This window comes from Coturnix japonica, chromosome 5, assembly GCF_054131305.1.
Source record: "Coturnix japonica strain WE chromosome 5, WE-NBRP24, whole genome shotgun sequence".
NCBI classification, from domain to species: Eukaryota; Metazoa; Chordata; class Aves; order Galliformes; family Phasianidae; genus Coturnix; species Coturnix japonica.
Genome location: NC_140667.1, coordinates 46,652,228 through 46,667,342, shown reverse-complemented (window position 1 = coordinate 46,667,342; position 15,115 = coordinate 46,652,228). Strand labels below are relative to the sequence as shown.

The window sequence follows — 15,115 nt, the reverse complement described above, 5'->3', positions numbered from 1 at the left end:
TTTAACCAAAACCTTATCTTTAAAGTAGCATAATAGAGTGTTTCACACACATGATGCCTCACTCTGTTTTTCCAGGAGTGCAGATAGTTAAAATATTTCAAGCTCATATTCATCCAAGTACTCATAGTAACACTAAACAAACAGGATGAGGAACAATACCCCAGGCTATAACAAAATCCTTATTTTTAAAGTAGCATGAAATAGCATTAGTCAAAAGCTTACCTAGTACAATTGCTGTAGGTTCAACAAAGTTAATCTGATGAGTAGAAGATTCAACCTGAAGAAGTTTGTCTGTAGAGAACTTTGATTTTAGATATTACTGGCTCAGGCAGACGCTATGGGGAAATAGATTTCTTCTTTTGGAGGGCGGGAGTGATAAATGAACTTCATTCAGCTGCTGGTTTCCCATGGTGCAGAGGGAAAATGAGCTTCAGCTGGAGTCTATGGCTGTCCCAGACAACAAACATCTCAGCTGTAGTGTGTGAGGAGGCTCAACTGCCTAGAAAACTAATAAAGAGAGGAGCAGGTGTGCTCTTCTGTTTCTGTGTTGCTTCAAACATTCTTTAACCTTTCTGTCCCAGTCCAGACTCTCTAACTGAAAATTCCTCTGAATCTTCTCTATCACAGATCATCTGGAGAAGCACACTCTGTATACTGCCAATTACCTTCTGAAGAGCTATATCAGACCCCTCTGTTTTCATCCTCCTAATGCCAGTGGTATCTCTGATGCATGATTCAGATAGAACTCAACAAATACTGGGGTAGAGCTCAGACCCCATAGCCTATCATCACTGCGGGTCAAGGCAGACTAGCAAAACCCTCCTAAAACTCATTGCTGCCTTCAGAGTGGAACAGTCACATACCTGGCTCTGCACGTTGATGGGAATGTACCCCAGTATGCTTTGTCAATGGTGCTACTTCCCCAGCACTGGTGGTGATTCAACTTCCTGCTCCTTGTCTTTAGGTGGGATACTCTTGTTTTTACACCTTCTGAATCAATGGGACCAGCCAATTTTAACTAAGAGCTGTCATATTTCATTTATAATTAAGTTCAGATTCCAGAGAAGGGGAACAGTTGTTCAGTATATGTATTTCTGTGTCACAGTAGACAAGTTAATTTTAGATTATGTCATTTCCATTAACACACAAGAAAGATTTACTTCTTTATTCACTTATGTGGTACTTGCCATATACTACAAAATCTGAACAGAATGAATGGCTATAAAAATAAGCAAAAAATATTTCAGCACTATCAAGTGGGCTCAGTAAATCTAGTAACAGCATTTTCTTTGTATTCCACTTTTCCCATTTCACTTCTAGTATTCACTTACCTTGTGGTGTCCAAATGAATAGAAAAGTGTTGAGATGCGTACCAAAAAATTGCTGCCAACCATCACAAAATAAACCCCATATTTATAGAAATCCAGAGAGACCTCTGCTTGTTTAAAATCTTTTTTCACACTTGTACTGGAATTGTTCAACCTCCATAACCTTTAATGAAGTATTTAACATCTTCTGAAATAGTCACACAACTTTTGATAAGGAGTATAAAACCACATTTGTTTTAACAAGCTATGCCCATACTTACTACTGACACTCAATGTACTAATTCTTTTTAATTCATGCTATAAACAAGAAATGTGCACAGTTAACTCATCACTAGTCAGTTTTAAAGTTTTCCTTTTTCTCTCTCAGCCCTCACTTCTGTAGCCTCATCTCAGTTTAATTCCCCGAAACAAATGGTGTAGAGGAAGGGCTTCTGAGAAAGAAAAACAATGAAAAAGAGTTTAATATCAGAGTACTCTAACTGGTTTTGATTAGTTTGTTGGGTTTATGTTGTTGATTTTTTGAATTATTATTTTATTTTTTATTTTTTTATTTGTTTGTTTATTTTTGCTAGCTCAGGTCTGATTAATGGGAGAAAGTAGTAGTTCATGTCACTGCCAGGGGATAAATACATTACTTGTAATAGGAAAATTTGCCTAAAAGCATAAAGCTCTTGCCATACTATAAGATAGGAATGGAAGGCATTAGCTTTGTCTATAGAAGTGGCCTATCGTTCAGAGAAATCACAATAAGTCATAAGAAGCACATACCAAAATTCCTGCTCACTAAATTCACTAAAGCATGAATACATCCTAAATTTCAATCATCCAAAAACTGTCCGTGGATCTTTCCTTGATGTTGACCAGCACTGCAAGAAAATGTTAGGCCTGGATTCATGCCCTACTTGTTGTTCGAACACTTTAAAATGCCTGTTTCCAGGAGTACAGGAATTTCCATTCTTGTTGCACTTGATCACAGTGAGGGAGAAGGAGAGCAAGATTTTGCATTCCCCTTCTGCTTTGTTCACTCAAAGGTCCACAGAGAGCGAAGGAACTCTCGGTCTTATCAGAAAGAGGCCAAGAAACACAGATAGTGAGCATGTTCTGGTCTTCCTGCCAAGATGTCTGGAGCTGTTAAACATACAAAAACAAGACAGGAACAAGGCACTGGGCGTTAGACCGTGAAAGGATGTCACTTCTCAGCAAGGAGAGAGTTGCCAGTAGGAAGTTTGGAAATGATGCTAAAATACACTTAGCAAAAGAGGAGAGACAGGAAAAAAATGGTCTGTTAGAGCATCCCATGAAGACCTTAACTGGTCTTGTGAATAGTTGTGAATACTCTTGTGAATAGTTAAGATAGGCCATCTGAAGGATCTGAAGGTATAGAATAGCTGCCAAGATCCAGCCTCACCCTTTCAGTAGCACTGGAAGAGTACAGCTTCTTTCCTAAGGAAGACCGATAGGTTGAAGGAAAGTGAATTCCAGCTGCTGAAATATCTAACAAGATGCACTGTATGACTATACTCAGAGGCAGGAAAATAGAAAAATACTTCAGAAAAAAAATATCTGAATTCTAATACCAAGCTCAGATGTTACCAGTTGTGCAGGGTTGGCTGTGATTCAAAGTAGACCCTGGTGATAGTTGAGATTGCAACCCTTCCTTCAGAATAACTACTACATATGGAGAACATGAATTGCAGTCCTTTATGCAATCTTGTGCTATCTTTAAGAAATACAAAAGCATGGGAAAGTTAAACCTTCCTTGATTTTGTACTCACAGCTCTAATTATGCAGAGATCACAGGGATGTTAGGATGAATGAACAATGTACAAGTAACACTAATGAAGCTGGGAAGAAGTAACCCTTCAGCTCTAGAAATTCTCTTTGTAGAAAGCATGAGAACATGCCACAATAAAAAGAAAACAACCCAAATTGTTATGGATTACTTATCTCATAATATAGGACTCACTCTTTTCATATCAGTTACCTTAATCATGTTCATAACATCATTCTGCTTAGTGCTTCTTTCTCCCCTTCTTTCATCTCACATTCCCAGGAGTCCTTTACAGACATTAATAACATTAATAAATAGTCACCAGCTACTGCAAGCACCGCTTAGGACACTGACAGATAATTGGAGGGGGAATGCCTACTTGCTGACCAAATGCTGCCTGTTCCCTGACATTTTTTATCAGCTGAGTTGAGCTGCGGTGTCTGTTTATCAGATAGGATGCCTTCCCCAGCTAAAAACTCAAGCAAAGCAGTTTCTTTAGCTAGATACAAGTCTTTGATCTACCCTGGTTTAAACCATTGCTTTCTATGCTTGTGGGAGCCAAGAGGCTGCAGCTTTGGTCTAGAACAGGCAGTAGCCTGGGGCTTTGCAAAGAGACAAAAAGCATTACTCAGCTGCTAAGTAGTAGCACATTTCTGGCAAAAGAGATGCCTTTTAGCTGGGTTTGTGGGAAAGTTAAAATGCCTATAATTACGTGAGACTGAATAGAGTACAGCCTTGTATTCACAGGTTCACCTTTTAATAGCTCACTCCAACACTTGACCTCTGCATCCCTAGAAGATTTGATTATATGGGCTACAAGATACTTTCCAACTCCTTCAAAACTGGCACAGAGCCTCAGTCTACACTGGGGAGTATTACGGTGCTAACTTTTGTCTGAGATGGGAATATGTTTCCAATAATTTAGTGTCATTAAATCTTGAAAACGTAAGAAGCAGATTGGCAGGTGTCTTGGTCCTTCTGTCTTACTGTAATGTTTGCCTTCTTGGCTTCCTGTGTTTTTGTTTCATTCAAGGGGATCAGCTACCACATCACACCATTAGTTTCTATGTTTGTACTGCAAGAAGTTAATGGTTTTACAAACCTCAGGTCCAACTAGCTCTCAGTTGCACTTGGCAGCCAAATCCAAAACAGTATATTGAAATGTCAATTATTTGCACAGTCTGGATAGCATAAGCTTACTGCATCTAAAATTGTACATTCTTGCTCTTCTGATATTTGACCCAAATCATATTCTGGGCACAAAATGCACTCAATTGCCTCAAGAGTCATAGAATCATAGAATGTTTGAGTTGGATGAGACATTTGAAGGCTATCTAGCCTAAATCCCCTGTAATGAACAGGGACATCTAGAGTTAGATCAGGGTGCTCAGAGCCTTGTTCGGACAAACCCTGATTGTCTTCAGGGATGGGGCATCTATCACCTCCCTGGCAACCTGTGCCAGTGCCTCACTACCCAATATCCTTAACTAAACACTGAGCTCTCAATCATCACTCTCAGTACAATCTTGCAACCAGCAGAAGTCTCCAGATATATCATTACCAGGCAGCCCTGTGTCTGTCTAGCCTCCCATTGAGTTCCAGTGTCCCAAACATAGGCAACTGTGGGACTGGTTGGAGAGAACAGTCCTTCTATATTCCTCCACTGAAGGAAAGCACCTGAACTTCAGCCAAGTACTACTTCAGAGCCTTTCTTGCCTTTAAAGCTTGGTGCTCTAAACATGAGAGATTTTTTCTGTATCTTTGAATTCTTATCATTCCACAATCTTCATTTATATCTCCACAGATTTAAAAGTATACATTAGTTTGTTGTTATCTTACTTTGACATTATCCATACTGAACAAAACAGTCTCGTGCTCATGATGTGCATCTGAATAAAGGCTGAAACTGCTTTGTGCAGCAGACTCGGTTCTGGCATTCAAAAGGAAGTGTGAAAAGCAAAGCAGGAGTTAGCCAAGTAGTGAGAAGACTCACCTGAACATATACATTCTATAATTGCTAAATGAGACGTGTTCCATAACACTTAATTTTATTTTATTTTTTAAGGAGATAATTCCTTCAATTCATAATAGATGTAATTGTGCTCTGATTGTTCACACCTGGCAATTTTGCATTGCTACTTTTTGTCCCCAAAGCACATTCAAAGCATAGAATGGGCTTTGTGCCAGGTGTACTATATATTTCAAGCTCTAAAATAAATAGACTGGGATTTGCAGCTCTAGACATAGATAAAGTATGCAGTTGCAGGAGCATCTGTCTGCTTTGCCTCTGCCAGAAACCTGCCGCTGCTATTGCCAAGGGAAAAGCTGCTGGAAGTAGTCTGAAAACTATTGTTCATCTCTTTGCAGAAGCAGCGGTTTTTGCCCCTGGCCCTGGCACCATGCCTGCTTCTCCAACTCAGCACTGCCCCTTCTCCTGGCAACACTCATCCATGGGAGGTGGAAATCTGCATTGCCTTTAGTTCTGAGCCTGTTCTGGCTGCTGTATATTCCAGATTCAACATTTTAATTGACATTTTTGTGGCTTCAAGCAGTATTCAGAATAATACAGCAATTTTCAAGTTTTCCAATTAGTTAGTCTGGAATTCAGCCCCAGACAAATCCAGGAATATTGGGTTGTTTTCAACATACTTCAAATTCTGCATCTTCCAGATATCGTTTTCCTTCCTTTTTCTTCATTTTCCTCAACTCTAGTGATTCCCTTAGAATCTTTCTCAGTTTTTCCCTTAACTGTTGTCACTTGGAGTCCCATATTGAGACGAGGAGTTGTTACACTGTGTGTGCTGTTTCACCCAAATCCTATGAGACTGCACCTCCCTCAATGAACTAATACTTTAAATAGATGAGAAAGTGAATGGGTAGGAGACCCACTCAAAAGTAATTTTCTCTACACAGGGAGACAAATTGTTTATTTGACATACCCAAGAGTCCAATGTAGCAGTGCATGGCACAGATAAGTGCCTTTAAATTGAATGTAGCATACCCTAAGACAACAGAAAATGTGTCCTTTATAATGGAAAGCACATAAAACTAGAAAGAAACAATTGCAAATAGCACCACTAAGTGTAAGATGGACTGAAATAACCCCTATGGATATACAAGAGATAAACTGCATGCCAACTGACCCAGGAAATTCCACTGAATTATTTCATCAGAGGTACAGTCAGAGATGAGATGAATAACTTCTCTAAGAACTGAGTTTAGCAAAAAGAATCTAGAACTATGGTGGCAGACGGGAGGAAGCCCTGACAGGTTTCCTAGCAGTCGGAAAAAGAATAACAATTTCTGGAGTTAAATCTAATCTCTCTCTTTTTTAATTAGTTCCTTAATCTAACCTCCAAAGTACAACAGAAATGTATTTCAGATACTTTAGGGCTGTTGTTTACATGCATATTTACCCATTCTCCAGAGAACAGATTTTCTGAAGTGGATCACTCAGTGCTTAATTTTCTCAGCAAAAGGGATATTGAAATGTATCCATGGGGAACGCACCCATTCTCTTCAGGGGTAAAAGATAAGGGTTACGAAGACAAAGCAGAAGCAAAATCTGAAGAGATGTAGAATACTCAACATTTCTATTGATTTTAAGCTGCCTGGAAGCATCCTTGGAATGTTTCTCTAGATATTATCTTTGTAATCATAGTATGCTCAATTCAAAATACAACTGCTCTGTTTCAGTGCATTTGTATTGTATACAAGTGAAAGTACTGCACTGATAAATGGGTTGCTAGCTGAAATTAGATGACAAATTAATTAGCTGCATCAGGATCTGAAATGTAGAATGAAATGTGCCTTCTCTGTGAGGCTTCCTCTCTTTATGAATCCTGTCATTGGCAGCTCTGAGCTGGTGCTTGGTTCTGATCTCCCACAAGTACCAATTTGCTTGACTGAAGGGAGTAAGATCTGGAAAGGCTGAGATCCATTATTAGAATAAATCTGTTGACAATAGCTGCTTGGCGAAAAAAGCAATTTATGAAAAAAGGCATTTAGGAGCATGGACATTTTGGAACAGATATCTGCAGTTACAGGCAACAGCATACTCCATCTTCTAAGTGTTAGGTTATTTTTGTCAGCTACTCTTATTGTAAAACTGTTCCAGAATCCTGTTGTTCCATCATTACAAAATTTCTAATTTCCAATAGAAAATACAATCATGGACAGTTCTGCTCACTCATTCTTAACCCAATACTTTTCTTTAGAAAAAAAAAAATTTATTTCTCCTCCCTCTTATCTTTAAAAGTGTGGATAAATCCTGTTTTCCTTTTTGTGAACTGACCTAAAGCACCTTTATTTTGAGGTTTTTTTCTCTGAGATACCTCTAAAGTCTCCTAAAAATGCTTTTTTCCTATGTCTCTTCCAGAATGAATTCCTTTGCCAAAAACATGTGACTGTGACAATATTCCCAGAGAGACAGCACTTCCCTCTCTTGCTGAAACACCTCACCCAATAGTTTATTGGAACTGCTCAGAAAACAGACCTTTAGCCTGTGTATTCAGTGTGAAAATGAAAGTTATTGATCTGTCAGATTTAATTTAGGACATCCAAGGTGAAACGATTAAAATATTCTAGTCTGAAATGTTGGCTTTATTGTACTTATCATGTAAGGCAAGTGCTATTTTAAAAAGATGTCTCGTAATTATTAGTTCTTTCAATTTCTCTGGAGGCATCAGTCACGGACTGCTGGATCTATGCAAGTGCAGAACAAAGTCTTTGCACAAAAGAGCTGCTATTCTCAGTAAAGTTAATCCTGTACCTCATTCAGTGTGATTTTATTCACACATTCCTATGCCTACTTAAAAATGTCATCTTGGATTTTGGAAAGGTATGAAACATACATACAAGCACAGCTGGTGTCTGGTAAATACTTACATATATTTAGAAAATACTTCTTATGTAGTCCATTTTCTGGAGCACAGCATGAATCAGTGATGATCCAGGGCTCCCAAACTTAGAGGCTTCAAGTAAAGGGAAGGAAGGAGGGGAAAAGGAAAAGGAAAAGGAAAAGGAAAAGGAAAAGGAAAAGGAAAAGGAAAAGGAAAAGGAAAAGGAAAAGGAAAAGGAAAAGGAAAAGGAAAAGGAAAAGGAAAAGGAAAAGGAGGGAAGGAGGGAAGGAGGGAATGAAGGAGAGGAAAGGAGAGGAAAGAGAAGAGGGAGAGGGAGAGGGAGAGGGAGAGGGAGAGGGAGAGGGAGAGGGAGAGGGAGAGGGAGAGGGAGAGGGAGAGGGAGAGGGAGAGGGAGAGGGAGAGGGAGAGGGAGAGGGAGAGGGAGAGGGAGAGGGAGAGGGAGAGGGGAGGGAGAGGGGAGGGAGAGGGGAGGGGAGGGGAGGGAGAGGGGAGGGAGAGGGGAGGGAGAGGGGAGGGGAGGGGAGGGGAGGGGAGGGGAGGGGAGGGGAGGAGAGGGGAGGAGAGGAGAGGAGAGGAGAGGAGAGGAGAGGAGAGGAGAGGAGAGGAGAGGAGAGGAGAGGAGAGGAGAGGAGAGGAGAGGAGAGGAGAGGAGAGGAGAGGAGAGGAGAGGAGAGGAGAGGAGAGGAGAGGAGAGGAGAGGAGAGGAGAGGAGAGGAGAGGAGAGGAGAGGAGAGGAGAGGAGAGGAGAGGAGAGGAGAGGAGAGGAGAGGAGAGGAGAGGAGAGGAGAGGGAGGAGAGGAGAGGAGAGGAGAGGAGAGGAGAGGAGAGGAGAGGAGAGGAGAGGAGAGGAGAGGAGAGGAGAGGAGAGGAGAGGAGAGGAGAGGAGAGGAGAGGAGAGGAGAGGAGAGGAGAGGAGAGGAGAGGAGAGGAGAGGAGAGGAGAGGAGAGGAGAGGAGAGGAGAGGAGAGGAGAGGAGAGGAGAGGAGAGGAGAGGAGAGGAGAGGAGAGGAGAGGAGAGGAGAGGAGAGGAGAGGAGGAGGAGAGGAGAGGAGAGGAGAGGAGAGAGAGAAGAGAAGAGAAGAGAAGAGAAGAGAAGAGAAGAGAAGAGAAGAGAAGAGAAGAGAAGAGAAGAGAAGAGAAGAGAAGAGAAGAGAAGAGAAGAGAAGAGAAGAGAAGAGAAGAGAAGAGAAGAGAAGAGAAGAGAAGAGAAGAGAAGAAAAAGGGAGAATTAAGCTGATAATTAAGGACTTTAAAGGTAGATTTTAATGTGCTGTGATTTTATGCAGCTGAAGTTCTGAGCATTTGTAGTCTTTACATATTAGAGAATCAATCCATTTTCTCCAAGTTTTTCCTATTATGACATTAAAAAAAAAATAATTTCTAGAGACAGCAGTCTTCTTGCCGAGATACCTACTATCAGCGACCCCAAAATGGTTTCCATCCTGAAACAATATGGTTCTGTTAAGGGCCCTCAGAGAGGACTACTGGAGCAACATTCTTGCCTGAAGTCAAACCATAGAAAGGAGTTAGATGTAGAGCTGCTGCTGAGATGCTGGAGGAAAACTTTTATGATAGGAATAAATTAGGATAAAGTGGTTAATGATGGCCTAATTACATGAAAAGTACTTACTCAACCAGACTAAGAAGAGAGCCAAGTAGAAATGTAAAGAACAGCCCTCGGGTCAGTCTGATACTTGCTTTTGTACACATGGAAAAACATTCCTCATGAAAACTGGAATATGGCATCACACAAAAACTCACCTTCAAAATAAATGCCTCAGTGAAATCATTGGCTCTTATCACTGACAGCACTGGAGAGACATTACTAAAACTAAAACTTCATGGAACATATAAAACATGTGAGCAAGTATAGTTCTGATGAGAAATATCTACAGATAACAGGGATATTTTTGGCATCTGTACAGGATATTTACGGTTATTGATCCCCTTAGGAAATAACAGAATGCATTTAAGCAGTGTACAAACTATCAGCTGTCACTGAATTGTGCTGCAAAGATGATCTATAACCTTGAAAATGTGACTGCTTTTCTTCAATAGCAATATTTTTGAAGTTGCAAGGCAGCCAGGCTAGCTTATGCTTTTCACATTAAACAGATGATTGGCTTCTCAAGTAGGAAATTCAAAATGAAATATTATTAACAATTTATTATTATTTCCATGCAGATATTGACTGACTAATTCCTATCATATTTTTCCTTAGTTGCAGGAGGGAGTGTTTCTGCACCTGTTTCTCTTTCCCCAAATCTAATAATCAGTAAAATTGCACTCAGCCAGCTGCTGAATTTCAGTTCTGTTAGTATATTTCATCTGTTTAAAGACTGGCAGAATATGAAGTCATATAGCTGCAATAAAATGCAACACTGATACCAAGAGAAGTTATTGCCAACCTTACAAAGATTCACATAATCCTAGATTGTGCTCTAATGGCGAACTAGATTGAAGACGATGGATATTCATGTGTATACGAAATTAACAGTTGCTAAAATAAGTAAAAGTTTGGAAATAATGTGAACTGCTTCCAGGTATTCATTTGAGAGCTTAAGCCAGTTTCTAATTATAAGAAATTTATGTAAAACTGATTAACTCATGTCTTCTCCTGTGGAATTGTTCACAAAGAGTATGAAATGTTCACATTTTAAGAACACAAAGGTCTCTAATTCATTTAGTCATAAATCCTTGCATCTTTTTGGAACACCTGTACTGAACCAATTGCCTGGTGTCTGAATGGAACATAATTTGTGTTTTGGTTACACATGTAGCTGACAGCATCAACAAGCAAACTAAAACACTTCAGGTAGCTTCAAACACACCACAACCATTCTATCAATATGCCTAATACAGATATGATTATTCATTCAGATTTTTATAGTCTGAGCATGAACACTTAACCTCAAGGGTTTATATATTACTTAGCAACATGTATTTTCCAAAGGTAGTGGATTTCAATTGCATACATATGCATACATACATACACATCTGTGTGTACATATACACACTTCAGAAAAGAATGTCCATATCGTTTAGCAAATATAGATAAACAGATAGATATGTTAGTTATGAATACCCAGTATCATCACTCAGTTTTCCTTTAAGAGAACGCTTTACACTTTGCAAAATTTAACTGTATTAATTGGATTGCTGTATGCCATATTTGCATGTTAAAATGGCTTAGGCATTTCCAAAAATATAACTACTGAAAAGAAAAAAAGTTGTTTTAATCAGAGGTAAAAAATAGACTATGATTTTCTTCATTAAAAAAGTCTTCATATCTGTTTTATTTGGAGTAAGGACCTAAAATATGCCAAGGAAGTCTTCCATAGCGCTAGAAATAACAACTTTACCAACACTCTGAACTGCACATTTTAAAAGTATCTGGAAAAAGAAAAAAGAAAAAAAGAAAAAAGGTATGTTGACAACAGAGATACGTAAGCTTGGCAACTAACTTTTCCATAGATCACATTCAGCTAAACATGCTCCAGGCAGGAGTTCCTGAGACTGAGCAAAACTTCCTCCCTGACTCTTCATGGCAGTTGAATCAGGCTTCCCGAGAGCTGACATAGGGATGGTCTTTTCACCTCAGCAACTAATGCTGAAGAGGTGCTCCAAGGGGAGCATGGCCATAACAGAAGTGTATTGAGTAGGGACTGTAGTGCCTGGGAGAAAGAGAAACAAAAGTGGGTGAAGCTGGAGGTGAAGAGAAGTCTTGGCAGTAGCCTGTTAGAACAGTGGGGTAGAAAGAAAGATAAGAATGAGGGAAAATGTCATTTTGGTACCAGATCATAAACTCAACTAGGGGGATACATAATTCCATAGGAGCCTGTTTTTCAATTAGGAAATTGTATTTCAAATATTCATGAAGATATATTGTTACAGTCCCTGCAGCACTTTTGCATTATTTAATGCTGTGGTCATAGATAGTTCAGGGTAATTCCAGAAATAGAACTGCCACCCCCACACAGAAAATGGATTGTTTGACATTCTTATCAGCCCCAGCCTTTGTTCCATGAAGATGACAGCCAGTTACCTACTTTGGCAAGACTGGTAGGAAAGTAGGTAGTGAGTGCAGCTGACATTATCTCACAAGTGTGTGATGCTAAATCAGCACCACCACCACGTGCTCCTTCAAAAAGGATGGGATGTGGAGGTAGAGTCGTGACAGTATGTCCCAAGGTGTCCCTGCAGCTCTTCCAGCTTTTTCTGTCAATGTTCCATCCATGGTTATTAGTGTTTATAAAAGCATGGCCCTAAAATAGCTGCATGGTGTTAATAGAAGCAAAAATAGCTGTTCTTCTGCTTAGGTTCTTTCATATTGGGGTAAAATTGGGCTAAATTGGGCAAGCACAGGAATCATAATAGCACAACCCAGTTTAAGGGTAGCATTCAAAACTCTCTCAGGTCACACACTGAGTTTAAACTAAAATCAGACCAGGACATATTCTTTCCCATCTACAGAAAATACTTCTGAGTTTTCAGAGGGGAAAGGTTTGGCCTTCTGCCACCCAACCCAACGAGTCAGTAGTTGCTCTTCTGTGGGCAACACAATAAAGCGTTGATCATATTTCAATGAGAAATCCAATTTTTTATTTTTCCAAATTGGCTATATGTATGCAGCTATCATCTGTGATTACTGTCAGATGAGCCACAGACAGTATGTGAAGTAAAATACTAAATGTTCTAAGACAAGACAAGGAAACAGACTACAACAGTATGTCCAAGTTCAAACATCACTTGTCACAGGAGTCTGTCTTAATCACATCAGTGACAGATAAATGAAGCTCTATAGAATGGAAAGGAAAATGAGTTACTTTACTATGTTACAATGCAATGAAAAGTCATTTTAATGTCTGGTAATCTGAAATGTTTCATTGTCAGTTTGTTGGGAGACATATTTTTCCCTTAGTGAACTGCTGTTTTTATATAATGACTATAAAAACCATAAGAAATAAGGTTTTTTTATTTTATTTTTCAGTATTTACAACCTTCTTACAACTTTGTTTGAGTGACAGTGTCAGATGTGGGAAAATTTTCCTTTATTTTTCCTTTAAAATTTGTAGTTTCTTTAGACAAATATATATGTATGCATATTTTGCTGATTTCTAATTTGCCAGTGGTAGAACAATATCCCATGTAAATTGCAATAGCTGAGAAATCAAGTTTTGTATTTGAATATTTGGCAAATAAACAAACCTTACAGCTACTAATTATTTTTAAATCTTGCACATGAAAATGTGATTACACTCACTACAACTGACACTGATTATCTAAGACAGGATGTTATTAAGTCACTTTGGAGAGCTTCTGTAAGACCCACCACATTTCAAGCAGAGCTTTTCTTAACTGCATTAGCTCATTTATGGAGCAATTACACAGAACTTGCTGCTGGAAAATGTCAAGAAAAACATTGAGCAAACAACTAAAATGGAATTTACACTCCTCCGCTCTCTATGAAATCAGCTCACAACTTCATAGACTTAAAATATTCTTTCAGGATTTCCTACGCCAAAGCTACTTGCTGTGTATCAGTAAAAGATACGAGAGAGGTTAGTTTAACAAATGCTAAGTGGAATAAAGCAGATAATGGATGTGAAGACTGCAGAGATCTGTCCATGCTGAGATTATGTTTTTACTTCAAGAACACCACTTTAATTAATTCTGTGGATTTGAAAACCAGACAAAACCATTTCAAAATTTGGAAGCTAGCAAACTAGTATTGGGGATTCCTCTGTGAGCCCTAAAATAAAATGAGGAATGTGCAAAATAGAACGGTTTCAAAAATTACCATTGATTCTGGAAAAACCTGTGGCCGAATTCCCTACTCTTGTTCAAAATTAAGATATGATTTTTAGGAGTAGTTTAAAATTCCACATGCAGATACAAAGTAGATGGTTAGATAGAGACCATTTGCAAATCTCCATTCTTACTATGGACAGTTTTCCTGCCACTCACATTTGAGAATGAATACATAGAGAATACTACTACAGCACTGGTATGTATTAAGTAAGTCTACACCAATTGATTATGAGATTTATATCTGAGAACATCAGGAAAGCTGTTAGAGATACATAATTCAAAGTAATACAGACGACTCACTGAAGAATCGATGATGCTGAAATAGTGCAATTTCAGACCTGTGTCCTCGGTTCCACTTTGAATTAAAACTAATATTGCTGTAAGTTCATGAGACAACAGCACTTAAACTTCAAGCCATCTATTATTTCTCTGTATTCTCTTTGATTCTTCATGTACTTAATCCAAGTCTAGTACAGAACTTAAAAGATATTTGAAATAGTCCTTCATTTCTCAAAGAATAGCTCAGTGGCATGACTAGAGCGATGTACTGGAATTCATATAATTCTTTTCCCCTGAGTACCCTAAAAAATCTTGCTGGTAGTTCCTAAAGTGAACCCATTCTCACATGGACTTACAGAAGTAGCTCAGTTTTCTCTATTCATAACTGTGGAGATTCTCTGCTGCTCTTTGTTGCACAGCTGTTGGTCCTGAAACATGTCCCTGTCTGTAAAGATGTGTTTATAGGAACATCAGAAAGGTCACCACTAGTTGACTGCAAGTTAGGATTTTCTGCATGTACAGTGATCACTGACCACAGCGAAAATCAATGCAAAAATTCTATTTCGTAAATATGAATGTGCTTGAGTTAGGAAAATCTTACCTTTTATTTTGTTTATCCTTCAAAGCATTTAATGTGAATTTCTAATATTACAAAGCATTAAAACAATACTGTTTGGCATATTCTGTGAGGCCTAATACTGTTCTTACTCAGATTTTACTCAGGAAAAACTATCTTTGACTTGAGTGACAATTTGCTTGACTGAGGACTGAACAGAGCATTTTGAATCTTACCAGCATTGCTTGATGTTAATGTTGAACAACAGATCTCATTGCTAATTTGCTTGTTTTGTTGGCCTTTTCTTGGGCTCCGGATCTGCTTTTGCTGTGTGTTATTTGTGGCTTATATTGCTTGTTCAGATTGCTTTCTTTTGTGCTTTTCATTTCCAGCAAATATTTTGCAGCTATTGTTTCTGCTGCCGGTAGATGTGCATGGAACCTGGTATGTGGAACTTGAACCTCAGCCCAGATTTAATTAAAACTATTAAACATATTCTGACTGTGGT

General features: G+C 38.9%; 1 protein-coding gene across 9 annotated transcripts in view; it reads left to right on the top strand.

Moving 5' to 3' along the window:
- BEGAIN (brain enriched guanylate kinase associated) overlaps positions 1-15,115 on the top strand; it is a 140,556-nt gene that overhangs the window by 64,367 nt on the left and 61,074 nt on the right. The window lies entirely within an intron of this gene.